Here is a 27,845-nt window from a genome sequence, read left to right on the forward strand (position 1 = left end):
AATGAATCCTTCCATAATGCAAGGAATATGAGTCAAGGGACTAGAAGAACCTCGAGGTCAAAGGGAGCCAGCTCCGTGTATCAGACATGCAGAAAGGGCAGCACAATGAGGAGGGAGGTGGGAGCAGAGGAAGCAGCAGAGGACAGAAACATTGAAAAATGTACTTGGGATGGAGAAGGAGAAAAGGAAAGCAGAAAGCAACAAAAAGTTAAACCAGAGAAACAAAATGCGTTCATAAAGTGTTTTGCAGGAAGAGTCCCAGTGGTCAAGGGGAGCAGTTTTGATAACCTACTGTCCACCAGTTGTTGCAATAGGCAGGTGCCTTCCTGCCTCCTAGGAGGATTCAGCCAAGTATTGGAAACAGATGACCACACACACAAGTAACCACATACAACTGAGAGGTAGTGTGGGAACCAAAAGGAAGAACAATGCCTTACAAGAGTTGAACTGGAAATGCTCCACAGAAGAGAAGCATCTGAAAATGAGTACTAAAATATTTTAATATAATTTAAGTTGGGGTAAGAGTATTCATGATATATTCAGAGAATAAAATAGAATAATGTTAGTAACAAATATGCTTAGTATACCTAGATCCTAATGGGCATCTACTCAGGATACCTATATAAGCTGGAACTGATTTATTATACATTGATTTTATAACCAATTTAAATGCTCCCAACCTGCTAGGCCAACAGTTCTCAACTGTGGATGCATATTAAAATCACTTGAAGAACATTAAAACTCTGTATGCCAGACCAATTAAAAAGAATCTCTAAGTGTCGGACCTGGGTCTCTTTATTTTTTTAAAGCTGCCCAGGTACAGCTAAGCTTGCAAACTATTTTGCTATGCAGAGAAAAAAGAATTAGGAAAGAGAAAAATACAATTAACACTTAAATGGGACAGTCACATAGATATTCAGTAGAAGCCTTTTTCGCCTATGTTATTTGGATAGTTATTTGGCCCATTCTTTGAAAAAAAATCAGTTAAAGTGAGAAATCATAGATAACAATAAATATGTACTTAAACATTTTAATTCAAAACACAAATCCATACTCACTCAACAAGGTTTTGAAGTACAACACTTTTCTTTAGTATGGATTTGTTGATTATGCTTTATTGCATACTTAGTTATATAACTAAAACATAGGGTTGCCTACCATTTCTAATTGTTTTTAAGTGGACAAAGGTAGATACTTGCCAAGCAACCTAAAAAGGGCTCATTCTAATTTGATTCCACAACATTTTAAGTTGTTTTACTGACATCTAATTCAAGAGCACGTTTTTTAGCCGTTTGATTTTATCAGTGTTTTTCAAAGCACTCTACTCAATTTTTATTTTAAAAAAGTATTTCTTTTCACATTCATATTTCATTGGTTTACATCTTATATATGTACTTACAGCAATTCAATAACATTACAATTGCAAGACAAATACAAGTGACATAAACAGATTTGGGAACAACAACTACCTCTTGGTTAGCATGAAAATCATATTGTGGGAACGTTAAGTGTACAGGTTTAGCCTCAATTCAGTTGAGAGCTTTTTAAAATTTTTTTAATAGAACCAGTGGAAATTGTAGATGAGTGCTTCTCAATTCACCTGGAGATCCTATTTAAATGAAAAACCTGATTCGGTAGATCTGAGATTATGCATGTCTGATCAGCCTCCAAGTGTTACAGATGCAGCTAAACCAGTGATCAGACTTTGAGTAGCAAAGCTGTAGATCACTGATTATTAATCCTGCTTGCATGTAAGAATCACCTAAGAAGACTATTGAAAATACCAACCGGGAGAACCCAAACCAATTAAATCAGAGTCTCTAGGAGAGGGGCTTCATTCGGCATCAGCAGTTTTTAAGAACATCCAGGTGATTCCAAAGTACAGTGGTGTTGCAAATCACTGTGTAGATTAATCCAACCCGTCAATTTAGTGAGCTTTTTAACATAAATCTCCATCCTGGACAAAATCAGAGAATGACTCATAGGACGTTATTGTAAGAACCTGGCCAAAACTATTTTATTCTTATACTATAATTAAGGATAACATCATACACCTACAGCCCTATTTCCAGTGGTTTTTCTTAACTTCTGAGAAACTTACTAATGTTTATAATTTCAAAAAAAAGCAGTAAAAGTCATGAAACTGGAGGATAAGGGATAGGATTAAGAAGATGGTGGGGATGACAGAGGCTGAAAGGGAGACAAAATTCAAGTGCACTGTAAGACTGGAAATTGAGCCTAATTAAATACAGCTGTGCTTGCATTTTGAGACAAAATATTTGTTGAACTACAGCACTTTTTTCTATTTTCGGACAATTGCCCCCCATAGGGGGCTAATTAAGTAAAATTTTCTACAGCTATGCTAAATGAAACATTGAGGTTAAAATGTTAACTACATTGAGTCTGGAAATAAGAATTAAATTATCCCCAAACTTAACACTTCTCATAATAATGTGTCAAAATTTGATTACACTCCTCTCAAAAGCCTCTGGCATTAAGAAGTGAAAGGGCTTCCTATAATATTTCATGACTTCAAAGATGCTATCATGTTTATTGCTGTATTCCTCCTTACCATCATTTATGAAGAAGTAAATTATGGAAATGTTCCTTCTCATCCTCTCACTCAGTAAATACCTCTTGAGTAGTTACTATTTGTCAGGCAGTGCTAAGCACTGGCAACACAGCAGTCAACAGGCATTGACCTTGCCCTCACAGAATCTGCAATATAGAGGAGACTCAAGGACAACTAACCAGGCAAATAAAAAATAACTGCAGGTAACACTAAGTAAAGAAAACAAGCAAATCCAAGGTACTTAATAACTAGGAGGTCATTTTGGATGAATCAGAGAATACTTCTGGGAGATGAAATTTTAGTTGAGACCAAAGGCTGAGAGGAGCTAACATGGGAAAGAATGGCAGGGGGAAAAAAAAAAAATTATTCCAGGCAAATATGTAAATTAACTTGGCCTATTTAAGAAACTGAATGAATTCCAGCATGGAATTTTCTACTTATCTATTGTTACTGAATTCTAGACATTTGTGGGGTGGTCAGACAGTATATCCTCTATAATTTTAATACTTTAAAAGTGGTTGAGATGAATGTCATTATCCAGTTAAAAGTGGTTGAGATGAATGTCATTATCCAGTATATTCAATATTTTAAATGCTGTATGGATGCTTACAGGAATATGTAACCTGTATTTTTGGAGCATAATGGCCTAGATATGTTTATCAGGCTTGGACTGTTAATTATATTCAAGTGTTCTGTATCCCTAATGATAGTTGTGTGTGTTTGTATTCTGTCAATCGCTGCAACTTCATTCTGACTATGGATTCATCTATCCTTCCTTGTAGTTCTGTCAATTCTGTATCATATATGTTAAGGCTATATTATTAGAGATATACAAATTTAAATTGCTAAGTCTTCCTTGTGATTTGAAATTTTATCATTATGAAGTAACTCTAGTAATACTTTTTGCCTTTAAGTCTACTTTGTCTGTTATTAATCAGGAGAAGCCAGCTTTCTTTTCCAGGGCTTTTACTATCCTTTCAGTTTTAACCTTTCTATATTCCTATGCTTTAGATGTGCATCTTTTAAATGTATGAAGTGGAATTTTATTTCAGTTTCAATATTTTCTTTTAAAATTGATTGTTTAGCCCATTTATATTTAGTGTAACAACTGATATATTTAATTTTTAAACTCCTGTCTTATTTTGTGCTTTCTCTTTCCCTGCCTGCACTTTTTTTTTCTCCCCTTTTATAACTTATTTAGGATTTAATATTTTTTCATCATTCCATTTTTCCCTACACTCACTCAGTAACAAATTTTTGCACAGTTAACACATTTTGCTCCTGACCATACTATAATGTTATTAATGTATTTTTATAATTCATTTAAGGGGCACCTGTGTGGCTCAGTGGGTTAAAGCCTCTGCCTTCGGCTCAGGTCATGATCCCAGGGTCCTGGGATCGAGCCCTGTATCGGGCTCTCTGCTCAGTGGGGAGCCTGCTTCCCCCTCCCTATCAGCCTGCCTCTCTGCCTACTTGTGATCTCTGTAAAATAAATAAATAAAATCTTTTAAAAATTCATTTAAAATTCATTTATTTAAAATTAAAATTTAAAATAACTCATTAAGTAAGATACTATGAATACAACACCAAAGGCAAGATTCATGAAAGATATCATTGATAGCAGAACTTAACTAAAATTTAAAAATTCTTCTCTGAAAAGAAAATGTCAAGAGTATTAAAAAACAAGCCACAGACACTGGAAGAGGACACATCTGATAAAGGACTGTTATACAAAATAGAGAAAGAACTCTTAAAACTCAACTATAGGAAAACAATCTGATTTTAAAATGGGCCAAAGAAGATATGCAGATGCCAAATAAACATAAGAGATGCACCACATCACACGTCATCAGGGAAGTGCAAATTAAAACAATGAGATAGCACTACACACCTGTGAGAATGGCCAAGATCCAGAACACTGGTAACACCAAATGCTGGCAAGGATGTGAAGCAACCAGAAGTTTCATGCATTGCTGGTGGGAAATCAAAATGGTACAGCCACTTGGGAAGACAGTTCAGCAGTTTCTTACAAAACCAAACATACTCTTATCATAATATCCAGCAAGTACTCTCCTTGGCATTTAGCTAAAGTAGTTAAAAACTTATGTCCATACAAAAACATCAACACAGCTTTTAGGAGCTTTATTCATAACTGCCAAAACTTGGAAGCAACCAAGGTATCATCCTTCAGTAGGTGAATGGAAAAACAACTGTATATCCAGACAATGGAATACTGTCAGTGCAAAACGAAATGAGCTATTGGGGCTTCTGTGTGGCTCAGTCAGTTAAGTGTCTGACTCTTGGTTTTGGTTCAAGTCATGTTCTCATGGGTCATGGGACTGAGTCCCACATTGGGCTCTGTGCTCAGTGGGGAGTCTGCCTGAAGGTTCTCTCCCTCTGCCCCTCCCCTCATGTGTGCATGATATCACTTTCTCTCAAATAAATAAATCAATCTTTAAAAACAATAAAGAAATGAGCTGTTAAGCCATGAAAAGACATAAAGAAACCTTAAATTCATATTTCTAAGTGAAATAAGCCAATCTGAAAAGGCTACAAACTGTATGATTCCAAACATATTACATTCTGGAAAAGGCAAAACTATAGGGACAATAAAAAAGGTCAGTGACTGCCATGGGCTTGGGGGTGATTAATGAATAGGCAGAGTACTATTTAGGGCAGTGAAAATACTCTGTATGGTAATGATGAATATATGTCATTAAATATTGCCCAGACCACCACCAACACTAACAGTGAACCCTAAGGTAAACCACAGGTTTTGGGTGATTATGATGTGTTAATGTAGGTTTATCTTAGGTAACAAATGTACCATTCAGATTAGTGATGATGATAATGGGGGAATATGTGCATTTGTAGGGGTACGGGGGTATATGGGAAATCTCTGTACCTTCCTCTCAATTTGGTTGTGAACTTCAAGCTGCCCTAAAAAAAAGGAGTCTTAAAAAAAAATAAAAGTGTGATCAGTCTGTTCATTACTTCCTTGAAAGAAATATTGTCTCCTTTTTAGATTTTTCTCTTTTCTCAATTTTCCAATTATTGTATCTAGATAAGGATTTATCTTTACTTATTTTTTGTGTGATTCATTAGGGCATTTGAATCTGCAGATTTGTGTCTTTTATCAGTTCCAGAAAATTCTTAGCCATTTTTCCTCCCTTCTATTCTTGGGACTTACATGAAATGTATATCAACATTCTCCTACATCCTCCCTATCTTCTTTGTTCTCTTCAGTATATTCCATCTTTTTAAATGCTTTTGTTCTGGCTTTTAGATAATTTATGATGTATTTTCCAGTTCACTAATTCTATGTGTCTCTGTCTACTCTGCTGTTGAGTCCATCTTTTGAGGCTTTTCTATTTTTGGAGCTTCTGTTTCTTTCTTTCCTTTTTCAAATTAGCTATCTTATTTTACTGTTCCCTGAAGATAAAACCAGATTTACCTGTTATTTCTTTAAACATACTGTGCATAATTGCACTGTATTAAATGTTTGTTAATTCTAATCTGACATTTTTGCAGTCTGTTTTTGTTATCTGTTGTGGCTTCAAGTTCTTATTCCTGGTGTTTTGTTTCCTTCAGTGACTAGTAGTACTTGAAAAAATATTTCTAAGAATAACTTGAAGTCTAGGATGAAGGTAGATTATTACTTCAGAAGGGAGGTTCATTTTCTTTTACCAAATGTATAATATGACCTTAAAGTAAATCCATAGCTTGAGGCCCCTAACCAACCAGAGTGTAGCTCAGGTGTCATCTTCCAAAGATACAGCCATTTGGAATGTCAGTTTATTGGGTTTTCTGTATACATGCACCTTCTATATATGCTGGGCTTTTAATCTGTCCCCTTTGCCCCATAAGGCCATAAAAAGGAAAGCTCAAAATTTCTGAGAATGAATACTTTCTAACAGCAAAAGCAGCTTCACTGATTGTTTGCTTCACTGTGTTCTTTTTTTTGGGGGGGGGGGTTCTCTTCATTTTTTGTCTGGTAATCTCTTGCTATTTTTTCAACTTTTAAATGAAAAAATAAGTATTATTTATTTATTTATTTTTAAATATTTGTATCCCCCTTTCTTAGTTGCTTCCAGAAATGGCTGTAATTTTTCATCTTAAAAATAAGATCTCAATCCAAACACAAAAGCAAACAAATAGAAGCAGACAACTCTATTAAGAATTCCTAAATAAACAAAGAAAATCTTGACTCCTATAGAATCCACACTGCCTGGACATTATAAGACAAAAACAAAGATTCGAGACCTCTAAAGTGCAAGGTACATACTAAGTAGTATTCAATATCAAATATATGCTATGGTCAACCCTACTGAAACAAAAGAGTGACAACGCTGATATCTTACACAGATATTTTCTTAGTTAAGCCAGTCTTTGCTGGAATGCGGCTTTGACAGGTTCAGTAGTAGTCAAAAAGAGACCAGAAGAGAAGTCCCACCCAAATGTCTACCCCTAGAAATTAATCCAGGCTAATTGTCATCAGATAATGAAAACTTTTAAATGAATTATTCTTTTTTTTAAAAGATTTTATTTATTTATTTGACTGAGATCACAAGTAGGCAGAGAGGCAGGCAGAGAGAGTGAGAGGGAAGCAGGCTCTCTGCCAAGCAGAGAGCCCGATGCGGGACTCGATCCCAGGACCCTGAGATCATGACCTGAGACAAAGGCAGCAGCTTAACACACTGAGCCACCCAGGTGCCCCTAAATTAATTATTCTTATTGCTAATATTTTGCAAAACTTAATTGAATATAACAATTTTATATAAAAATTTGTTATAGAATCAATAAATGTCTCATTTATAGTTAGTCTCCCACTCCCACAAAGTTGCTTTTTTTTTTTTTTTTTAGTTAGTTAGTTAGTTAGCATGCAAGGGGGGATAGAGGCAGAGGGAGAGGAAGAGAGACACTACTAAGCAGACTCTGCACTGAGTGTGGAGCTCAATGCCAGGCTCAATTCAGGGACCCAGAGACCATGACCTGAGTCAAAATCAGGAGTCAGATACCCAACTGACTGATACCCCCAGAAGCCCTCCCAATGAAGTTAAGAGAAAAATGATATATAATTTAATACTGACTTCAAACTTATCTATTTAAGCATAAAATTAATCTTTATTAAAAGTAATAGAAAACTTCCCTAATTTACTTGATCAATTCATACATTTAAATTACTATAATAAATTAGTATCATAATATAATTATTCTATATACCTATCCACCCATTTACCAGGTTTACTGTCACGCTATTTTTAATGCTGTAATTTATTAACTAAAATTGTAGAATTATTTTTTAGTTATTCAGACTTTTATCCAAGATTTTTAGAGCTATTTTTTATCTTATAAAAATATTTAAAAATTCTAAAATACCCATGCTTTACTAAAATTATTTTCTAATTTTTCAGAGTACTGCTGCTTTGTTTAATGGAAAGCATACCCACTCTTTTACTATTTTATATTAATCTATATCTCCCAGGTATTACCTGCTAAACTGTTTTCTTGCTCATGCATAACCGCTGAGAATACAGTAGTATTGGCCATGCTAATAATTGGGACAATCAAATCGTTCCAACAAGTGCACGTTTAGTTCACAATCAATAATTGGTTATAATAACAAAACATCTGTTTGTTCTATTGATAAAATTTTCTCTTTAATAGAGAGACTCAGTATTTGTTTGACCACTCTTTCCATAAACCTTTCTAGTTTTTCATGGAAGATATCCCCGAGACTCCTGTTATTTTTAATTCTACATCACCCATTTTTCTATGATTGTTTTGTGGCACACAATCCTCTATAAGAAATACATGAATCAAACCATTAGAGCTCTGACATCTGGCTGCATAACAATGGTCACCAACCAGCAGCAAGCATTAAATGTGCAATGCCCACAGAGAATCTTTCTCCCATTTTGTGCTGGTTCTTATACATGGGTTTTGCTCTTCATTAATTCCATATTGTCATTAAATTATTAAATGAAGTCTCCCTCTCCAACTCTGCATATCCTCTCTCGGTACTCAACCAAAAGAGAAGTCTTGCTCTCCAGGCCCAAACAACCTAATTAAGACCCAAATACAAATGAGGACCAAAAGGACAAAAGGATGGCTACAAAGAAATGTGTAATCAACTACAAATTAAGATGAAAATATGGACCAATTGCTGAGGGACTCAATGTAACATGTCACAGGAACCAGCTGCTACTATTGAAGGAAGGCCTCATAGCAAACAAAGTTCCAGTTTATTCAAATATGATTTTCTTTGGGAAGCCTTCCCTGTATCACTCGAATGAGAGTTTTCCTGTACTCTATGGATCCACAGCACTTTCTACCTATCTCTAATGTGGCATCCAGCACATTATGTTGTAATCACCCCCTCTTGAACTGTAAAATCTTGAGAAACACTTTATTACTGTGTTCATATCTCAAGCATCTAACCAAGTGCCTGGAACTTAAGAGATTGTTCAGTGAATAGAAAAGTGCCATTTCCCACCTCTCTCCCACTCATTGACTACCATAATTCAGAGACACTGGGATTTAAGGTCTGAGCTCATTCTGGCTTAGAGGCCTAAATACTTGCAATTTCCTCTCATTAGAATGTCCTCCCAATACCCCCATCCCACCCATACCACGCATTTTGTATACTCATCCCTCTGATCTTAAATGGTACATTTCTAGAGAAAGACTTCTCAAATTCCAGCATAAGTGCCAAGATTAGCCTCTCACAGCACCTTATACTTCCTATATTGTCCTTACACAATTTGTAATGATGTGAGTGTGTGTGTGTGTGTGTGTGTGTATTCTTAACTATAAATCAAAGCAAAGCAAATCAAAAAATAAAAACAAAAGCCCATGGATTTTTTTTTTTCCGAAGGTGGTTTCAGAAAAGAAAAATGAATATCCTTATATAAAGAATATCTCAATGGTTTGAAATATGAAGTCCTAGAACATGTAAAAACATCAAGATTGAATTTCTTTGGTCAAAACTGCTTGTAGTAGTCCTGAGAATTGACTCAGTGTTGATAAGCTATGGTCCATAGGACAAATCCATCTACCAGTCCTTTTTTGTACAGCAAGAGAGCTAAGGATAGATTTTACATCTTTAAAAGGCTGACTGAAAAATCAAAAGAATAGTATTTTATGAAATGTAAAAATTATATGAAATTCACGTTTCAGTGTCAGTAAACATGGTTTTGTTGAAATATTATATGCTTGTTTATTTACGGATTGTTTATATGCAGAGTTTAGTAGCACAAAAGGGAACTTGTGACCTGTAAAACCGTAAAGAGTTATTGTCTGGCCTTTTACAGAAAACAGTTTTCCAACTTCTATCCTACCCAAATTATCACTCAAGGCCACACATGGTAATGCAATTTTCTTTACTAATGATTGATTGGTTTATGGGCATGTGATCCAATTCTGGCCAATGAGAAATTAAAGAAAACCTATAAAAAGACTTCGGGAAAAAATGCCCTTGCCTTCAAGAATGATACACAAATACAGAAAGCTCATGTTTCCTTTATTCCTCTGGATGCACTTTAACTGGATATAATTCCTCAAATTGGTATAATCATCTTGCTCAACATACAAAGGAGGGAAGGTAGAAAACAAGAAGCAAAAAGTAGATAGAATGAGGCATAACTTTCCTGAGTTGCCCTATGAACTGCTTCTTGAATGATTTCATAAATTTTCTCTCTTTTATCCCCCTGATTTGCATCTGTAACTTGTAGTCAAAGACATGCACAGCTAAACCCAGAAGTGTATTGCATGGTATTGAACTGTATGGCATGAACTAGTGAAAAAAGAAAACTTGTAGCAACTTTAATTATAAGAAGAGGCATCTATACAGTTAAAAATATAAGATTCAAATGCTAAGGAAAAGAAACTAGAATGACAGATGGCAAGAGGTTTGGAAAAAGGAAAAACAAGAAGAAATATATATACACACACACACTAATAAAAACTAACTACATTTCTTAAGTTTTGGACTTAGTTTCTTCTGTATCAATTACCAGTTGGTATGCTATCCCTCTGCTGTACCAAGGGAAGGTCTAAAATTCACATGCCCCATTTTTCCACATGTGCCTTTGAATTTTAGAGAGAGGCAGGACACACTACAACCAACATGGTGTACTAGAATGGCAGTGTGTGTCATGCAATAACCTATGGATATGAGAAAAAAACTCTGATCCAGGGATATGGTTAATTTATATGATCATATATCAATAATAATGATAGCTAACACTTACATGGTGCTTATTATATACCAGACAATGTTTCAAAATATGCTACATATATTAACTCTAACTACCAATAAATCCACCTGACTAACCAAAGTCAGATGGTAACTAGCAATGTCAGGATTTGAAGCCAGATAGTCTTGCTCCATGAGTTTAGACTTTGAATCAATGTGGTATACTGTCCCTTACCTGATTCTCAATTTTCTCATCCATAAAATAAGGGCTCTTCATCAGAGGAACAATAAATTCTACCAAATGTGAATAGAGTAAATTACCAGCACTTAGCACCAGCAAAAAATTAGAAGTCACATTAGCCTTTTCCAGAAACTGCAAATTGCTAGACACATTGGTCAACATTGTCATCTTACATACAAATGACAACATTCATACAGACTAACAAGGTAATACATAAATACATTGTCCCTTCATACTTCTTTTTTTTTTTTTTTTTTTTTTTAAGAGAGAGAGGGAGAGAGTGGAAGCAATTTGGAAGGGGCAGAAAGAGAGGGGGAGAGAGAATCTTAAGTGGGCTCCATGCCTAATGCAGAGCCAGGGGCTCCCTCTCATGACTCTGAGATCATAACCTGAACCAAAATCAAAAGTCGATGTTTAGCCTACTGAGCATTACCCAAGGGCCTCATCCCTTTGTACTTCTTTGTGTGTGAACTGTAGTCAACAACAACAACAGTTCAGCCATTTCACAACAGGTATGCTTTCATAAATCACTGGTAAGAGCATTATTTTTCCCTGTACTTTAATCTTTCTAGACAAGGAATCACTCCTTCTTTTGTATTTCCTCATATCCTATATATTACAGAAATTAAAAAAAAAAAATCAAAGATCTTGTCCAATATATTCAACAGACTTTTATCTCTTCTTTAATATTTAAAACACTAAATATTATCCATGCACAGGAATCAAACGTAAACAAATCTCTACTGGTATTATTATCATTACATACCTATAACGTGACTTCAAAAGGATCATGTAAAAGACTGAATGTTGAGAAATACTTAGTTTCCATGGCACTATAATTAAATAAAGCATACTTTGCTTACTGAATAGGATTGGAAACATCCAGGCAGCTTTGGCTTATATAAACCAAATTCTTCAAATTTGGACAGTATGAAAGCAATGAAAAGATCTATCCACTTACCAAATTAAAATAGTCAGAATTTAAGATCAGCTTTCCAAATTAAGTATTCAAACAATAAAATCAAATGCCAAAGAGGGAATAGTAAAAGCTAGCAAAGAGAGAGGAAGAGACAAAAATAAAACAATTAAAGTTAATATTACTCCACTTTATAGGGCTTGTATCATGGTAAATTTGCCCACACTCATAAATAATTTAGAGACTATGAAAGGCAAAATAGGTTCCAACAGTAACAGAGATTTTAGCATTAAATTAGTATCATTCATGGTACATTAATCATGCATGATAAAATCAGTCCTCTCAACAAAAAGATGACTCCAAAAGGAATAACTGTGATATTTTATTAGCATTGACAAGGGTTTAAATCAAAGATTGACAGGTAATGAACCTCTTAAAGTTGCCTGTTACTTCAGTTCAGTCTGTCCCAAGAGGTTTAGCTAAAGGCAAACTACAAAAGAGGATTCAGTGTAGCCAGAGCTACTATAAAGGTGAGAAGATAAAAAATCATTATCAGCTCCTATAAGAAATTATTTATTATACATACTCAATATTTTTTCAATGTTATCTCTATTTTCTTCTGTGATTCCTTATCTTTTCTCTCAAATATACCGAAATACAAGGGAAAAAAAGGAATTTTTTTTCTTTTTTTATTTTTGAGACGGAGAGCATGAGCAGGGGATGGGGGTCAAGTGGCAAAGGGCGAGGGAGAGGGAGAATCTCAGGCAGGTTCCTCTTGGAGTCAGAACTGGACACAGAGCTTGATATTACAACCCTGAAGGCATGACCTGAGCTGAAATCAAGAGTCAGAAGCTTAACTGACTGAGCCACCCAGGCACCCCTCTTTTTTTTTTTTTTTTTTAAAGTAGACTTTATGCCAAAAGTGGAACTTGAACTTATGACCCTGAGATCAAGAGTTCTATGTTCCACTGACTGAGCCAGCCAGGACCCCCAAGAATATAAATTTCTGTCATCATCCCATTATTATTCCTGATTCTCTTCTTTTAAAAAAAATTTTAATTATTTTTTTTTAATTTTAAAGATTTGTATTTTTAAGTAATCTCTACATCCAACGTGGGGCTCAAACTTACGACCCCAAGATCAAGAGTCACATGCTCTGCCGACTGAACCAACCACGCACACCTTTCCCGATTCTCTTCTAATGTATTTTGGACATTTATGTTTCCTTCTGGCTTTTCCAGCCAGGACATGTATAGCACACATCAAAAATTACTGTAGCACGGGAGTGCGTCAGGTAACTCCTCTTCTTGTTCACCATGTTATTTCCTTTAACATTTCCATCCCCTATAGAAGAAACTATTTAGTCACCTCCTTAGAAGAGAGTAAGAAAGAACTGATTGCTTTGCGGATCATTATATGTATTTCTAAGATGCCATTATGCTTAGCTAACAAGAGTGAAGTGATGCCCCCAAGGGAGCAGGAGAGGAGCGTGGGAATAGTGAGGACACTCTTAGAACAACTGCAGATGGTTCATGAAAGAAAAGCAGGGGTGACGCCATCACTCAGAATGTAGTTATGCAAAGAAGGCAAACTAATGCCAGAAAGGGGAAATGGCCACAAGGTAAGTGCTGTCTTGCCCACCATAGAAAACCTGTCATTTGTGAGTGTACATGGCACTGGAAAGATAGGAAATATTCTCAAGCAACAAGATTATTACCACCAGAGGTATAAATCATGAATTGTGTGTAAAGCATGGAAACCAGCAGGAAACTAGAAAGGAAGAGAAAATGGGAAATTAGAGGGGATTCTGAGTACATAAACCAAGCTATGTGTAAAGTGCATTCCAAAAAGTTCCTCTCCTACACAAGGGATTGAAACTAGAATGGTATCCTCTTTCAGAGGGAAAAAAAGCCACCCAAAGGAGATTTTTTCCCCCTTTTCCACCTTTTTTTGAAAATAAGAGAGTTCACAAATGTGTATTGCTTTACAATCAGGTGAAAAGCTTTACAGCTTCTAGAGCAGATGGTGTTCAGAGTAGCTCACAACTACCGAGCAGAATGGATAAGAAGGGGAAACTTTATTAATATTTCATGTTAGGACACTTTATTTTGAGACTTTTATAAGGAGGTAGATATTTTCTAATATGCTAATGCTGGAGGATTTGCTGAGAGGAAACAAACGTTTTAGGAGCTTTATAAAGCTTGAGTGCTTTCATGTGGCTATACTGTATAATGCAAGCAAAATCAAGCAACTCCAAAATTCCATTTATTCTATTTAGGCTAAACAGCACTAATAGAAGATAATCAGAAATATGCATTACCAGAAAATTTGCTACATTCAGGTGAGCATTACTCATTGAAAAGGACTTCCTCTCATTCTTTTCTCAGTGCCACTCTCTCGGGTGTCCTGGTAACAGCCAAAAGCAACATGGCTGACCAAAGCTTGCGGGCAAGTCTACTTTTTTCTATTATGTTTCTGTGTATCCAGCTTGGCTGTTCAACACACATCCAGAGAGATAAGGTTTGATAACAATCACTAAAATATTTTAAATGGAAAAAATGAAGGTAACAGGTTATGAACGCAATTAAGTCAGATGACTTGATTGGAATTCCGCTTTTCTAAAAATGATCCAACATCAAAAGAAAATTATAGCAAGAATAATTATAAAAGGAGAGTGGGCAATATTTGCATTCTCCCTAAAATACTACTAAGAGGAGAAGAAATAAAAATCAGGATTTGGCAACAGCTTTCCAAGTTTAGAGAACAGAACAAAGCTCCCAAAAGGACTTCACAGAGCAGATTAAATTACCACGGAATTTCATAAAGAATTCATTGAATGCTTAAGCAGGCTCCTGTGTAGGTCAAAGAGGACCAATCAGAAAATTGAGGTTATTAAGGGATGAGAAATAGGGTAATAGGAAATAAAATATAATTATAGAGTAAGTGAAAGGGGGAAGGAAGGAATAGCAGATGTATTAATATTGTTTTGGTTTTGGATGAATCATTTTTTCTGTCAAGTCTTTCAAAGACCAACTTGGATTTTTTTCCCATTCAATTATATTTTATTCTTATTCTATTTTAGATAGAGAGCCTGATGGCCTCAAGGGAGAGGCTCAGGTGCTGGAAGCATCTGAGCCTCTAAAATAACTATATTTCACATATATTACATAGGAAATCTGAAGCACATTTTATTTTCCTTCTTAAAATATTCATTAAAATGAGCTATTAGCTACACATATTTAATTTCAATTTTGTTTTCCAGAAACAAATTTGTAGAACACAAAATCAGAAACTATTGACAAGATTAAATATCTACATCTATGGCCACGACATCATTTCATATTTTTTCCTATATTTGCTTTAGAGTCTAGAATTTTAAAGCTATATACATTACAAAAACATTATTATTTCAACTCTAAAGAAAGTCTTCCTTAATTTACTGTAATTTAAGGTGAAAATAATTAGTTCATCAAATTTTAAAATATGTATACTTGTAATTTTAGTATAAAACAACAAAATTAAATTATTCCAAGCTTCATCCGGTACATTATCTAAGCTTTCAATTTGAAATATTTTGCAAAAAAAATTACCATCATTTAGCTTTACATGCATTTCTATAAAAACTGACTACTACATAATTGCCTAAAATTATAAAATTAGTACAGGACTTAACACAGAAAGCAGTACAGAAAAAGACTAGGAACTCAGTTTTATCATTATTAACAACTCACACCTAGTTTTTTCCACAATCATAAAGTTACTTCATGTACATTATCTCAGATAATTACCAAGCACAGTATTTAATAGTTATCATAACAGCACCATCCCAGAAGGGCTCATTTTGTTCCAGCAGTACAGCTGACATACAGTATCTCACATAAGCTCACAACAAGTAAACACAGAAACAGCCAAAGAAATAAAGAAATTAAGGTGAGCATCAATGCTTGCAAGTGACAGAGACTAGACTCCGGATCTGACTTCAGATGAAGTCAGACCCAAACTTGTTGGCATCATTGACTCCTCCCCCAGACTACAGTCAATGGCCAAGTCAGGCACTGCCACAGTGGTGCCCCACTCACTGCCACTGCCCCGCCATTAAGTCCTCACGTCCATCCCCTAAATTGTTAAGCAGGCTAAGATGAAACCCCAGGTCCTTACCAAGGCTCACAAGCTTATCGGGTTCTAGTAACCCAGGGTTCCTTGCTCCCGCAACACCTCTCTCAGCCTTCTCCACCACACTGCCCTGGGCCTCTTGCAGTCTGTTGGACACACAGGGCCAACCACAAGCCAAACAGCCCCCTACATGGCTCCTTCACTTAATTCAGGTCTTGGCTTAAATGCCACCTCCTCGGGAGACCACAGCACCTTGCCCCATCATGTTCCATACCTTTTTCTTGACTGTTCTACATGGTACTTTCAACCTCACATCATTATAATTTATTTTGTGTTTATGCCCTCTCCCCCACAGAAAGTAAGTTCTACTCAGGTCACAGAGTTAGTGATTTTAGTCTCTTTTTAACTCCCTACCTTGTCCCCTGCCCTTAGACCTCTGCCTGGAACATGGAGGCACTGAGTTATCTGCTCAGTGAAAGGGAAGGACAGACGAATGGATGAATTCTAACTGGTTTTCTCTCTACTCTTTTTTCCATCTCTGACTTTACCATTAGCAGTGCTGTCAATGTGACTCAAAACATATCAAAACAAAACATGGAGTTGATAAAATATACCATATTTTTAGGAAACAGTCAGTAGGTTGGCAAAAGGCCCAATGAATAGTGGCCAAGGGCTTGGCTATGTGACTTGACTATGATTCATTATTTAACCTTTTAACACTTTGTTTCCTTATACATTATGATAATAATAATGCTTATCTCATAGGACTGTTTCAGGGATTTAATAAGGTAATGCATATAGTAAGTATATATAAAATGGTTGACACAGGGCTGGTACACAGTTAAGCATTCAGTAAATATTAGCTAGTATTACAATGGCTCACTTGGTGCCAGTTTTCAGTTGCTGGTTTAGGGTTTTAAATGTCATGGTGAGGACTTTACATGCAAGATATTCCTAATGAAAATTTTGTTAAATTTATCCCTGATGCATTAGTACTTCTAACGAAGAACTTTTGGCTGAATGCTATTCCCTTCACGGTGGAATTCCTAGGTCACATTTTTCTCTTGCAAAATGCTATCTACCTACAGTTACAAAAACAAATTCACTCTTTGCCTGGGAAGAGTCATTCCTATCTCATACTGTATGCAATGACAACCCCCAAAAGTATTTAATATTAAAATGATACCAGGAGACAACTTGAGAGCATATTTGTCAAACCTCAAGTTAGGGAAGACCATTCATAAAGGAACAATGAGATATCATCTTACTCCTGTGGATCTAACAAAATTTTAAATGTTGGCACCTAGTGTTAGTGAAGGACTATGGTAATAAGAGGGCTGGCATAACTGGATATGTTTGGTAGTTTGTGGTAAAAGTATTAAAATGATAAATAATTTTTGGCACAGTTATTACCCTTCCAAACGTTTACCAGAAGGAAATAATCCTATACTTAAAGGCATTCTACCTCATGTTTATCACCTAAATGAAGTTCTCTTTTCCCAGACTCTACATTTGGTCAAAAGCCAAGTTTTGTATTATGAAAGCTATTCTTTTTCTTTCATTTTCACTGCCACTGGCTCTGGTTTAAGTTCCATTAATTGTTATTTACACTAGTACATATATTTTCTAAGAATAAAATCCACAGTCTTTACCATGAGCCAATAAATGACAAGGAGCTCCAGAGTCACTGCTGTTAGTAGAAATAATATGATTAGAGTATATTAGAAAGGAGACAAAATGATCACTATTTATGGAGGAGATGAATGACGACCTGGACAAAAGAGAATACCTGACAATCTATTTGAACCAATAGCTGAGTTGTAAAATAAGTAGACCAAAATCAATAGTTTTCCTTTATACAAATAATAACCTACTGAAAAGAATAAAGTAAAAAAAAAAAAAAAATCCATCCACTTAGCAATAGAAAACAGATGTAAAAATACTATGAAAAGTACTGTGAACTCACTATTTCTACATCAGAAATTACTATAGACAACACCATGAGGCAGCCAATTCAATAAAAAGTCAAGTATGTCTTCTCCTCCCCACTTTGCAGACCAACAAGGTTAACTTTATTCATTTATTCCTCCTTAATACCAATCTTTTCTTTTATAAACCCACCTACACCCCACAAATCTCTTCACTACCAAACCCATCCAAGGCCTCTGGAATTCTCTTTTCTAGCTTCATCCCTTAGCCTTTGACCTTAGCTAAATTCTGGTTTCCTCACAAGAACATCACTAACCTTATGGACCTCTCAAGGGATAGCTAGATGCTGTTTTACTACCATAGAAACTTCATTGTTATGTACTGATCTGTGTCCCCCGCCCCCCAGCAAATTCACATGTTGAAAGTTTTAATCCCCAGTATCTCAAAATGTGGCTGTATTTGGAGATCAGGTCCTCTTTAGAGAGGACAAAGTTAAAATGAGGCCATTAGTGTGGCCCTTAACCCACCTTGTCTAGTGTCCTTTCTGGAAGTTTGTGCACAGGGACAAAAGGGAAGTGAGGGCACAGGGGAAAGACCACATGTGGCCACGGTGAGAAGGCAGTCATCTGCCAGCTAAGGAGAGGGGCCTCAAGACAAACCCAACTTGCTGACATCTTAATTTTGGACTTTTAGCCTCCAGAACGTGAGAAAATAAATTTTGATTGTTTAAGCCACATGATCTGTGACATGCAAAATAATGCATTCATCATACATCCTGAAGTACACATTCTGTACTACAGTGTCAGGGGTATAGTCAGTATCACCCCTCTGCTCTCCCAAAAAATATCTGCACCTTGAGGTTAACAGACAATTTTCCAACCAAATGGTTGGAAACCATACATACACACACCCCATTCACATTCACTCACTCCTTCGTTCACTCCTGACATTGAAATCTGGGTCACAGTTTCTCCACCCAAATATCTGCCCCATCCCAGGAGACTTTGACTCTGTGTGCTGGCTACTACTTCGGACTCTTGGCTCATCTGACACCCGCCCCCCCACCCCCCAGCTTCACCTGCATAGTCACTCTTTGCTCTTGGCTCACTCAGACCTGCTCCAGCTCTCAATCAGTCTGCTCTCCACCTCCAACTCCTTGCACTTCCAACTCGCTTCCTCAACTTTTCTCATTGCATTTATTCTTCAACCTCATTAGTGCTTCCTGTTGTTTGTACTTTTCCCCTACTTAACAGTCCTGAACTGTCCTTACCTTCTTTTCCATCCAACTTCAGTCTCTTAAGTCCTGAAGTGTGATCTATTTTTGGCAAAAACCATAAACTTCTTTATCCAGAAATAAAAGTCCCAATCACAGACAAACTAATCACTTTCTTCCTTGTACATCTGAGTTGTCAAAAGGTTCAGGAGAAATTGTGTAACCAACCGGATGAACAGCACAGCCTGCAGTTAACAACTTTATGTAGGTTCCTTGACATTTTCTGGCCTCCTCATTATGTTTCTTAGGCAGCTTTTCAACCCATCTTAACTCTACCTCTGACTCCGCTTCTTCCTCCTAACAACTCACCTTGGGTCTTGTTTCACAGAGAAAATAAAAGGGGTCAGATACAGATACCTTCCTTTCCACTAAAACTATACATTTAGCTACATCTATTTCCACCCACTCTTCCCTCCTGTTTCCATCTACATGTCTCTCCAGGCAGCAAAAGCAAAGTCTTCCAGTTTTGCTCTGAACTCTCTTCTTTCTGCTCAAATTGTGCCATCAATTAATTCCTCCCTTCTACTTCCACTGCATCTCTGTCTCTCTCTCTCCCCACCCCACTGTAATGGACAGATGCCATCAACATTTAAATATGATCTATTCCTATTTCTTCCCAACCAGGAAAAAAAAAAGTCTCAGAACTTACATAGGTACTTCCTGTAATTGCTCCATCTCCCCTTCCATTCAGAGTCAAATTTATTGCAAGAAGTATCACCACTTTTCCTCTCCACTCCCCATGGCTCTAATCTATCCTCCTCTCTGGTTCACCAAAAGTGAGGTCACTAAGACAATCACCCATATCTTGAATCTGATGACAGAATGTTAGGTATCGCTGTTCCTGTCCCATCAGCACTTTTGGTTATCATGTATCAGTCCCCCTTCCTAAAACCTTCTTCTTTTAGCGTCCATGGTACAAAATTATTTCTAATTTTCCATGTAAATTTCAGACTACTTCCAAGCTCTTCCATATCTTATAGATTTTATGTTTTAAAAAAGATTTATTTATTTGAGAGAGAGAGAGAGAGAGTGTGTGTGTGAGTGTGTGGGGGGAGGGGCAAAAGGGGACAGTCTTCAACCAGACTCCCCACTGAGTGCAGAGCCCCACATGGGGCAACTCGGGGCTCCATCTCACCACCCATGAGGTCATAACCTGAGCCAAAACCAAGAGTCAGATCTTAACGACTGAGCCACCTAGGTGCCCTGTACAGATTTTAAATCTTGGAATGCCTTAAAGATTGGTCTTTGTCTCCTCTCCCCTCCCCATATTCTCTCTTATAGTGATGCTAACCATTTCCAGGGCTTCAGTTATCATCTATAAGCAGAAGACTCTGATCTTTGTATCTCCCATTCTTACCATTCTTTTGAATCTCAGATGTATACATTAAACTTTAATATCTCCCCTTAAACATCCACGGGCATCAAACTCAATGTGACCAAAACTGAGCTCATAACCTCCTCCTAAGCCTTCCTGCATGCCGGTGCTCTCTCCTTCAGTACGTACCATTCTGTCTACCACGTGCACAAGTCTGAAATACAAAATGCATCCATAATACATCTCTCTCCCTCATTCCCTGAAATTCAATCACTATAAGCAATCTATTCTACTTCCTACATATTCGAATCCATTCACTTCTTTCCAATTCCACAGCCATTATCCTACTGCAGACTGCAACCCCTGTCCAATTGGACTGGTGTTAATGTTTCCCAACTAATGTCCCCCACATCCCCTCCTGTTCCTTTCAATCTGATTCCCATACTGCTGCAAAGTAATCTAACCAAAATATAATACTTCATCACATTTTACTGCTGTTTAAAGCCCTTCAGATGCTTCCTAATGCTTTGGTGATGAATAGCAAGGTTTTTCAAATCACCTGAGAGGCCCTGCATCGTCTGGCCACTTCTTCCCTCTCCACTTTCATCCCCAAATACTCTACTTACATTCTCACACCCATTCACCCATTCACTAAGTTACCACATACCATACCTCATGTAAAAAAATATTTTCTTTTTGGGGTGCCTCGATGGCTCAGTTGGTTAGACAACTGCCTTCAGCTCAGATCATGGTCCTGGAGTCCCAGGATCCAGTCCTGCATAGGGCTCCCTGCTCAGCAGGAAGTCTGCTCCCTCTGACAACCCCCTCACTCATGGTCTGTCTCTCCCTCATTCTCTGTCTTTCAAATAAATAAATACAATCTTTAAACAGAATTTTCTTTTTAATGATGATATACTATCTTGTGCTCGAGGGTGTATAAAAACAGGTATTTTTTCTTATCTTTTACTGAAATGTAAATTGATAAAGCCTTTGAGAACAATTCAGCAATACGTGTCAAAATACTGCAGGTTTTGTATAATGTTTGGCTATAAATTCCTGGTTTTTTTTTTTTTTTTAAGATTCAAATTGATATAATAATTATGGCAGTATTTTTAAAATAGTGACACCTGAAAACAAGAACACCTGAACAGTGCTTTGTTAATCTCGTAGAATGAATATATTTTCTTTCATGTATAGAAAGGCCTCTTTTGATAGGGAGAGGAGAGAGAGAGAGACACAACATTAATACTGCATACATGAAAACTCAACACAGTTTTTAGCACAAGCTAAAGAAACTACCCCAATTAAATATCTTTAGTTTCCTGATGTGATGACTGGATTATTTCAGATTTTTTTTTTTTATCCTACAGTATTTGGAATCAGAAAACAGTCTGAACTTGCCCTCAGTGAAAGTTTGCAACATTCATGACAAAGTAAATAGCGTAGAAAAGATGATTCTTTCCATTCTTTTCAGAATGAATGCTTTTTCTAAATGGTATTAGCTTTGTCAATTGCTGCCACACATCACTCCTAGTTACTCTGCTCTATTAAAGCCCCACTTCAAAATATAGAAAGAAAAATAAAATAAAAAATTTAGAAATATAGAAAGAATAAACTTGTGAGGAAAATAAAGAGTGAAGGAAATCACAATTAATTATTGCTTTTGCAGGGGCACCTGGGTGGCTCAGTGGGTTAAAGCCTCTGCCTTCGGCTCAGGTCATGATCCCAGGGGCCTGGGATCGAGTCCTGCATCGGGCTCTCTGCTCAGTGGGGAGCCTGCTTCCTCCTCTCTTTGCCCACCTCTCTGCCTACTCATGATCTCTCTCTGTCAAATAAATAAATAAAATCTTTAAAAAAAATTACTGCTTTGTAGATGAGGATTAGACATAATAACCTAAATTTATAAATCATAAAAATCTAAATTGAATATATACAGAAAAGATGGAATACAATAAAAATTCGTGGGATTTTTGGAATTCCAAATTCTTGGTAAAGGTGCTCCAAAACATGGAACACCTCATTCAATAAGTAATGCAACAAACATTTATTGAGCACCTACAATGGATCAGATGTTGTGCCAAGTGATGGAGATGCAGACTTAAATGACAAATGAACCCTGCCTTGTGTGAAACGCAATTAACTGAATTCATTCTATATGACCCTGGGTTAGAATTTCTCTGTAAGCTCCCTCGTTACTTGCCACTCACCTAGGACCATTGTTACTTCCACCTTGAGATTAAAATCCTAAGAGTTCACCATTTATGGTCCCTGCTTTTCTGGGCTAGTATTCTTTAATGGCACCATACCACATTTCTCTTCTATCTGAACCACTGTCCAAGAAGGAAAACTGCATGCCATCTCACATGCCATCTGTTATTGCCACCAGTGATGGCCTCAAACATGGCAGCCGACCACGGTTTCACCAAGCTCTGGATACCACCTTAGAATTTGGGCTGCACAAATGCTAGAAGTCAGTGCCAGAGTGAGAACCAGGCCTTCAAGCTCTGTGAAGCTGACCATACTCCATATCCTGTCATTCTTGACCATAACTCTCCAATTTGAAAGCAGCAACCAGACACATCTCTCTAGCTTTCATCCTCATATCTCTCTGGATTTCTTTCACCTTGAATCATCCCCCCAAGGTGCAGAAGATTGTAGAAATGGTTGTAATTTCTGTGTTCCCTATATCTAAGCCCCCTTTCAATGTGATCTTACAGGTCCTCCATCATCTGTACTGGTCTCGTAACTTGACGTGGCTGACAGAACATGGTAGAAGTAGTAATGTCCAACTGAGTTCTTAGCCTAGGTCTCAAAAGGCTTTGCAAGCTTGGACTTTCTTAGAAATCTACAACTGTCATGTGAACAACCCTCGGTTAACCTGCTACACTGGCAAGATGCTCAGGTATGCCAGCCGCAAAAGCAAGGCCATCGTAAATGAACCAGTTGAGCAAACCCACCATCTCACTATAGATGCATAAGTAAGCCCAGTCAATATAGACTAAATAGATCAATCCCCCCCCAAAATTTCCAAGTGAATCCGGACCAAATTTCTAATCAGTCAAATTACTGTTTCAGGCTACCATGTTTGGGGATGTTCTGCTACAAAGCAAAGCCAACTGCTCCCCAGGGCTTCTAATCCTCCATCTCAAAAATGTTCATATATATCCTCCATAATCTGCCACCTCAAAAAATGCACCTTTACTTCTCTGCTCTGACTGAAACTTGGATTTTCAGTGAGGGTAATACATTCTCTGAAATCACCTCATTTAGATTTTTTTATATTCCCCCATGACAAGTATGCTTGCCATAGGAAGGAGTGTCACTCTCAAGAACCACTCTTTCATACTCATGTAAAAATCAATTCTCCTTTTGGATATCTGTGACATCCATCTCTTCCACCCAGTACTACCACTCCTCATTGATATCACCTCTCTAGGACAGTCCCCAACTTTGGAACCTAGAAACAATCTTGCCCTCCAATCTGTCTTGGGAAACTGATCTTTTGAATACTTGTTCAATACCTAGAATCTAAGTTTGCTTAGATTCTAATTCCTAATATATAGCGAATTTCATGCCCTCATCACTTAAGTATCCATTTCCACAGCCACACCGTTGAACTTGTCAATAGCCAAAATTATTCCACCTCTGAAATATTTTGAATCTTAACCCTTAAGACTGATTTCACTAACATACAAAATAATAATACGAATAATTAAAGAAACTTTTTCTGTGGTACCCAAAGAATTATCTCAAAAAAAGTTACCAGAATCAGACACACATATGCCCGGGTTTTTAAAACCATTTAGGGGGTGCCTGGGTAGCTCAGTTGGTTGGGCAACTGCCTTCGACTCAGGTCATGATCCCGGAGTCCCGGGATCAAGTTCTGCATTGGGCTCCCGGCTCCATGGGGAATCTGCTTCTCCCTCTAACCTTCTCCCCTCTCATGCTCTCTCTTACTCTCTCTCTCTCAAATAAATAAAATCTTAAAAAATAATTGAAAAATAAAAAATAAATAAAACCATTTAGGGACAGGTAATTCTCATGATATGTAAACATCATTTATAAGCATAAATGAGGTGAAATAACCCAGGAATCTTTTTTAAAAAAAAGAATGGTAGAGGATGGTAGAAATTTGTTTTCCAAGATAATAATTCAACTAGAAAGCTACAGTAATTAAATACTGTAGAATAGGTACCACAAGAGACAGATTAATAGAGAATAATAGAAATCTTAGAAATAAGTTCAAATACTTAAAAGTATGTAAATGTTTAACATAAGGTAAAGTAGTGAGTTAATCAGTGAACAAAAGGATTATTCAACAAATACTACTGGAATTACTGGCTAACTTGTTGGGTAAAAAAGAAAAGAAAAGAAAAGAAAAAAGAAAGTTAACCAGAATTATTATCTCATGCACACAAAAATAAGTTTATTTAAACTTAAAATGAAAAAGAAAAAAAAATAAATAGAATTTTTAAAAAGGGCCATTCAGAGCTTAGAAGGTCAGTATTTTTATAAATAAAAAGGCCTTTTTAGCATGAGTGAAAGATTCAATTACATAAAATTTTAAACCTTTATATTGAAAAACACTCAACAAAAGAAGCAATATTATGAAAATACATTTGCAACATATAATGATGAGTTTTATTATAAAATGAGCTATTACAAATCAAGAAGCAAAAATACAAATAACTGAATTTTAAAGTGGATGATTTACATGAAAAATTAAAAAATACAAATTATCTACAAACACATAAAAAATAATTTCAACAACCCAGATTTTTACTTCTGTTTCTTACCTCTGGGACAGGTAAGAAATAGTTTCACATATACAACTGTTTGCTCTGCATTTCTATTTAAGTGTCTAACACACATCTTAAACAGAACATATCTAAACTGAACTTTTGATTTTATCACTCTCCCACACACAGCTCACATAGCAGCCTTCCCCATCACAGTAAAAAGCAACCTCATCCTTCTACTTCTTCAATCCAAAATCCTTGGAGTCACCCCCACTCTTCTCTTTACTCATACCCATACCAAGCTATCAGAAAATCCCATTAGCTCTTTCACAGTATCTCCAGAACCTAACGTCCTAGCACCACTACCTATTGAAGGTACCATCATTTCTTCTCTGGATAACAGCAAAAATAGACCTGCCTTGCTTAAAATATGTAACTCGTACACTTAGCACTTAGGGTAAAACTAAAACTCCTGAATCTGGCTCCTGCTTACCTCTCCAGCTGCATTTCACATCATGTTCTTGACTCTCTGCACATCGACCACACCAACCACACCAGCTTCCTTTCACAACATCCCATCTCCTGATACAGAGCCCTTGCATATTACATTTGCTCAGCCTGACCATTCTTCTCTTCACTAATGTAATGCTATTGGTTCATCCTTTCTCAACTGCAACATCATTTTCTGAAGCATGCCTTCCCTGATCTCCTTGCTAATGAAGTTCAGTTACTGCAGACACTTTATCAACAACCTACTGCTGCAACACCGTATGCATATTTGATCATTATATGATTAATGTCTATCTCCCAACTTAATTATTGTGTCTTAAAGGACAGACAGCAATCTTATTTGCTGTTCTTACAGTTCACCACTGTATCCCCAGTGTCTAGAAGAGATTAATTCACAGAAGGCTCTTACTATTATTTTTCAAATGAGGAGACTCACTGGTAAGGTACAAGTTCTATATGCATGGACCGATCACCCCCATACTACTATTTCTAGAACTATTCCAAGCTCTCTAGTGTCTGGGTTCATTGGTGGACATACGGCAGACTCAGCCAGAAGAGTTAACGCAATTTTTACATTCCACTTCACATTCTACTGACTATCTCCCCAAGCTCCAGGTCCTTAAGCACTTAGGAATCATGGTTTGAAGGGACATTAACAAATGAAACCAATCAGTGAACAAGCACAGTGTCCATCTTGTTCTATACCAGCCCACCCCCTCCCTTCTTTTCAACCAACAAACAAAAGTGACATTTCTGAGATTCAGGGCCTGAGAAATTTTGGAGGTAGACTACACACATAGACATAAATGGGAAATTTCATAAGACTGCTTGCTGTGCAATGACCTAATTCGTGATCAGAAAGCTCAATTCTTTTATTGGTTTAGAAACATGACACTTACCCACAAAATAATGTGAAGAGAATGTGTTACACACAGCATTTTTCCCCCGCTTCCTCCAAACATCATAGAGAATTAGCTTCCCGATGTAACAGTAAGAGCTCAGGCAAATAAATAAATAAAGTTTGTGTCACATGTCTTCTTACAAATAATGCTACCATAAATTATGGGGACCTTGAATTGGCCAAAAACGATTGGAATAGGTTGAATTAAAACTGAAATAATATCCAGGATAGTCTACACACACTGGATTTCAGCACTGCAAGGGACATTTGTGCTGGCTCACTACCTCCTCCTGGATCACCATCTCTGAAATAGATTCAGGAATCAAGAGGCAGGAAACACAACTCTAAAGACACAGGTAAATGGGAGCATTTTTGCAAAGGAGAAAAGGGAATTTAAGGTCATGGAAAATGCATTGTTCTAACGTTTTCTAGTACTGGGTTGCTTTTATTAATCTTCTTACTCTTACAATAGAAAAACCAGACATCAGTGTATCTGGGACATGCATAGTTACAAGTTGCATGAGAACAGTTTAATTTAACATCAAGACAGCACAATCCATCTCAGCATGGCCACCTGGCATAAACTAGAACTATATATCTTATGAGACAGTAGCAAGCTTCAAAAAACACGGGAAAGCAGACCCATGTGAATTTTTCCACCAAGTGCATTTAGAAAGAGACCACATCTAATGAAAACCCAAAGAAAACTTCAAAAAACAAAAAAGATCTGGGGACCAAGGAGAAGAATTCTCCATGATCACGGACTTTTATAAGAATTCCATTTAAGATAGTTTTAAGTTTTAATTCAACATGCTTCTCCTGTTCTTTCCTTACCAAAACCAAATAAAAATCCAACCAGAAGGCATTTGCTTTTGAGATTCCTTTCCTGGATGATCAAAATCAACAGTTTTTGTTCCATACATGAGGTACTACAAAGTAATGGAAAGTTGTGCCTCCTGTAACAGACATACATACTTCACTTTAGTGATGAGTACAAGTTTACATTTTTTGTCGCCTTTTTCACTGCACAGAGAAATAATAATGATAATCCTAAAATTGTATTTCCTAAGAATTTATAGATCCTTTGATCATGCGGTTGGTGCTATCTCCTGAACATCATAAATTGTGTGCTTCTCCAT

At 36.7% G+C, this 27,845-nt stretch overlaps 1 protein-coding gene across 6 annotated transcripts in view; it reads right to left on the reverse strand.

Moving 5' to 3' along the window:
- NELL2 (neural EGFL like 2) overlaps window positions 1–27,845 on the reverse strand; it is a 399,311-nt gene that overhangs the window by 200,426 nt on the left and 171,040 nt on the right. The gene's annotated exons all lie outside the window — the stretch shown is intronic.

The sequence above is a fragment of the Mustela erminea genome, chromosome 6 (assembly GCF_009829155.1).
Source record: "Mustela erminea isolate mMusErm1 chromosome 6, mMusErm1.Pri, whole genome shotgun sequence".
Lineage (NCBI taxonomy): Eukaryota > Metazoa > Chordata > Mammalia > Carnivora > Mustelidae > Mustela > Mustela erminea.